Raw genomic sequence first — 5000 nt, forward strand, 5'->3', positions numbered from 1 at the left:
TAATGATATTAATAGTTACATAAAAATTAAACATTAAGCTAAAATAACTTGTAAACTAATAGATTTAGCGAAAAATTATAAGAGACCTTTTTTATAGAGCGTTAAAAAATTCTCCATGAAAAATATGTATGAATCATCATGATAAATCCATTTATTCCTGAATAATAAAATTCTAAATAACGAAGGAAATTTCTCYCATATTATTTCCATAAGAAACTTAGGTTGGAATGCGGACTATCTTAGAGTTGATATTAAGAGCTCAAATTTTCAGAGAATTTTTTTTTATAGATTTGGAAGCTTTTGAGCCCTTAGGAGCCAAGAAATTTGAAAACACCTCTGTTTAAGGGCCACCTTAATATATATATATATAAAATTATATCTGATAGGAATTATAGATATGTATAGATGTATATATGTATTTAATAGTAGCGTATGTAATTTATATATATGTTGTATAATTATAGAGTATGTATATATACAAGCATATAACATACTGTGCGTGTATATACGTATAAGTATAATCATAATGTGTGTGCGTATATATATATATGCATGTGATATAGTTATAATATGTGTATTTATATATGCGTATAGTCATAACAATATGTATGCATTTATGTATACGTATAACTACTATATAACGTGTGCATGTGTGTTCGTGTATTTTTTCTCGTTGGTACGCGACAAAGAATGAAGCCGACGTTACTTCGATTACGTCTTACCTCCTTCACAATTTTTCTATAAGCGAACCCGCAAAATCGAGATAAAGAAATTCAACGGGAAGGAAAAGTGGATATATATATATATATGTAAGGGAAAAAAAAATTCCCTAGGAAAGAAAAGGACATGACGTTGTGCTTGACTGCAACCGCATCATTTCCATGTCAGAAGAACGTGAAAGAAGGGAGGATGGGAGGGGAAGGGGGAATTGCGTGAATCTTCTTACATATCTCTTCGAATATACGTATAATATGTATATGTATTAACCCCCTTCCCCTACTTTCACCCCATCCAACCACTCACTACTCTTAACCACCCTTTCGTTCATTTTATATATGGGAATAGAAATCGCAAAGATCATGGTTGAAATATATATCCTCTTTCGTATACTCTATATATAAAATGTATATACATTTATTTCCGTAGAAATAATTTTTCTCCATTAGTTTTAAAATACGTATAAACAATTGAACAATTGAATAATAATAATAATAATAATAATAATAATAATAATAATAATTAGGTTTACGTATTGAAATATTATTTCAATGGAATAATATCTATTTTATATTTTTTTTTTTATTTTACTTCTTCTTTCCATTTGAAAAGAAATAAAGTTAGTAAAGTAGTGATTGGTGGTGGTTTTTTTTTTTAAATCCACCACATACAAATATTCATATCCAAGAAGAAATTAGGCGAGAAAGATAAACGATACGATGAGAGACGACTATGTGATGATGATGATGATGATAATGACGATGACGACATGAAAGTAAATGTAGAAAGGAAACTACTACTACTACTACTACTACTTACTACTATACTACTAGTTGTCTGTTCTAGATTTCCCGTTGGTAATTAAGATCAGTTAAGGGTAGAAGTTGCATGCGGGAAATTTTGGTGACACAGAGAGAAGATCTTCCAACAACATAACGAGTATGAGTGAACACAAGTGAGATAGAAATTTAAATGACTATACCAATAGCAACGGACGATTATGCTACGACAAGTAAGATCCCTACTAGGAGAATAGTTATGGTCATAGTGATGGTGGTTGGTTGGTTTGTTAGTAATGGTGTTAGTCTCAAGAGGCCGAAGGAACGCAGCAACAGGAACATGCAAAGGGTCATGCGATTGTTGAATCATGTGCTAGTGGTGGTGGTGGTGGTTATGGTGGTGGTAGTTGTATAGGGACAAACTACTGGCATAGGTTCTTCAACGTAATTCAACTCTCGTCGCGGTGAACCACTATTCTACGCATAAGTTTCTCTAAGAGTAAATCTATTTAGTTTGTATCTCATTTCTATGTGTGTGTGTGTGTGTGTGTAATAAATGTATTTAATTAATTAAAATTATATATATATATATGTAAAATAAATCTCTGATTGTGAGATGTTGACGTTAATCAAACATTTTTCTTCCACGCACCACTTTATACTACTACATTTTCATTTTATTAATATTACATTAATTCTTACGATAATTTGTACGAACGTTATTAAAAATTGTATCGTTTGAATTTTTATTTAAAATAAAATATCAATGTTTTTGTTTAGAGTATCATTGATCGAAAATTAATTACGAGTAATAAAATAGCCTAATAACTTAAGCATCGAATTAATTTAAACGATAACACAACAATATTACTATCCCGCTTAAATTTTTTACTCGAGACAATACACAAAGAAAAAAAGAACACACACACAATCAATTAATTTAATAACGATCCTACAATTATAATCTTTATCTAAAAAGTAAAATACACTTAAATCATATTATCTTCCAAAATAATATTACCCTGATTAACCAAAAAATAAACAAACAAACAAAAATCGTTGCAATCGAAGAAAACATGGACCGAGAATGAAAAATCAAATATTACATATGTGTCCTGCGTATGGGAAAAAGTGTAAAAAAAAAAAAAAAAAAAACAAAAATGATTATACGAGAAGAAAAAGAGAGAAAGAAAAATAATGGGATGGAAAAGCAAGTGAAGTTGGGATGAAGGGTTGGGGATGAGATTGGGGGGAGGGGAGGGGGGGGGAGTTACGCGTCGCGTAGATTCGAGCACGAACTCTCGAAAGCAACTAAAACGACCGATCATTATCCCTCGACGTGGTTTAACCACCGACAGCACTCGATTTTAATTAACTCTAAACCGACGGATAAAGCTACGTGTCGGACGAACGAAAACGAGGTGTTGCTACTACATTTCCGTGAGAATTAAAACGGGACAAAGAATAATAGCACTGAATAGGATTTTCAAAGTCACTAACTCTCTCTGTCTGCCTGTCTGTCTGTCTATCCGTCTCTCTGACACACTTTTTCTTTCACAAACAAGGATTTGTTTTATCGTAGCACCAAGAAAAATTAGCAAACTATGGATGGGCAATAAATCAATCGTTAAATCGCTGTTCAAGATAATTAATTTTTCAATGTTATTTTATTCGATAAGATCGTTTTATATATATATATTGTAATAAGGGAACGAAAGAAATGGATTTTGTTTAAATAATCTGATTTTGTTCATTTGTTTTAATAAATTATGACGCGTAAAATAATATTAGATTATTAAAACACACGAAACTCTTTGGAAATTGATTCAATATAAATTAATACGAATCGATCTAATATAAAATATCAAGTTAAAAACTTTATTATAAAGAAAAGGGGATCTTTTACAAGAAAAAAAAATAGAACTTTCCTCCTCCTCCCTGCGTCCTTAGAAAATAATAATTCGAATTGAATAAAAGATCGTAAAACAAAGAACTTTTTCTATTCGATGAAAACGCAAAGTTACTTGCGAGACAAACGTCGCGGATGTGAAAAGGGGTGTGGATCGTTGGGCAAGGTGAACGAGGGGTAAAAAGGGGGCGGGGGGAAGACCGGGTGCTTTTAATCGAAGATCGTAACAGCAACACAACAACAAACTAAGTATCGTGAAATCGTATTTTCTATGCGTATTTAAAGCTAGGGGGTGGGGGGTGGGGAAGGGGGTAAAATCTTTTCCGACAAAACTCTGTTGTGCACACATTCAAAGAACAATTCCGAGAAAGACAAAAAGGGAAGATAAAAGGCAGGAGGGGACTGGTCGGGAAGAGAGGAGAGGGAGGGGGAGAGCTGAAGCGGGAGAAGAAGAAAAGGAATGAGAGGGAAAATAGGGAGAGGATAATTATGAAAAGATAGAAGAAGGTAACGACCGTTCTCTTCTTCTTCTTCTTCTTCTTCTTCTTCTTCTTCTTCTAACTTCTCAGAGTCATAATCGTAAGCTGCTTCTGACGACTAAGAAAAGACGAAGTCAGTCGACAGAGAAAAGAAAAAGGAAAGAAACAAAGGAAGAAAGAAAGAAAGAAACAAAAAGGAACGGATCGATAAGAAAACTATAAGATAAAGATTCGAATTTAGTTTTGGGGGTAATATTTGAAACATAGAGAAAAAAGAGAAAGAGAGAGAGAGCTTAGAATTTAATCGTAAAAATTTTCCTCGTTAACATCAAGATCAATGAGAGAAAAAGAAAAAAACAAGAGAGAAGATCAAAAAATCGTTTCCAATACGATTCGTTTTGAAGGGGAGACAAAAAGAAAGAAAGAAAGAAAGAAAAAAAAAAAAAAAAAGACAAAGTAATAAAAAGTAGTAAAAGAAGAAGGAACAGCAGACAAATATAATGCGATTCCTTTCTCGCGCTACGTGTTTTTCCTCGACTAACAATAAGTCAAAGATCCACCTCTTCCTCCTCTCCTCTTCCTCACCCTCACCCCACCCCACCCACCATAGAATATATACTCGGACCTAAAGTAAAGAGAATGAGGAAAGAAAATTAGGTTCTCTCAATCCACGAAGTGTGTTGGATGAAACGAGATCATCCGATCGAATGGAAGAGAAAACGCACGTTTGTTCAGGATTCTTCATGGTGTAAGTGTAAGTGGTAGTGGTGGGGGGTGGTAGTGAGGGGAAGAGGGAGAGAAGATACTACGATCACGATTCTGGGTTTCTCTTTGTGGGTTTAGTTGAACAGAGTTAGAGAATGAACGTGTGTGTATGCGTGAGAGAGAGTGAGAGGGAGAGGGGAGGGGAGGGGAAGGGGGAGGGAAGGGTGAATCTCTTGACACCTACCGATCAAAGGATTAAAGAGGATGTCTCGACAGACGAGGCTGAAATTTAAAGTTCGGTCCTCAGTTATACGGCGTTTGCCAACAGTAAAGATTGGCTGAAGCTGCAACATTGGTTAGAAAGAGGGATGGATAGAGACAGGGTGGAAAGAAGAGAGAGAGAGAGAGAGA

At 34.1% G+C, this 5000-nt stretch overlaps 1 protein-coding gene across 1 annotated transcript in view; it reads right to left on the bottom strand.

The window, feature by feature from the left end:
• LOC106789287 (polypyrimidine tract-binding protein 1-like) overlaps positions 1 to 5000 on the bottom strand; it is a gene marked incomplete at its 3' end in the record, with an annotated part of 141316 nt that overhangs the window by 135391 nt on the left and 925 nt on the right. The gene's annotated exons all lie outside the window — the stretch shown is intronic.

This window comes from Polistes canadensis, unplaced genomic scaffold, assembly GCF_001313835.1.
Source record: "Polistes canadensis isolate GaletaPanama2010 unplaced genomic scaffold, ASM131383v1 scaffold_174, whole genome shotgun sequence".
NCBI classification, from domain to species: Eukaryota; Metazoa; Arthropoda; class Insecta; order Hymenoptera; family Vespidae; genus Polistes; species Polistes canadensis.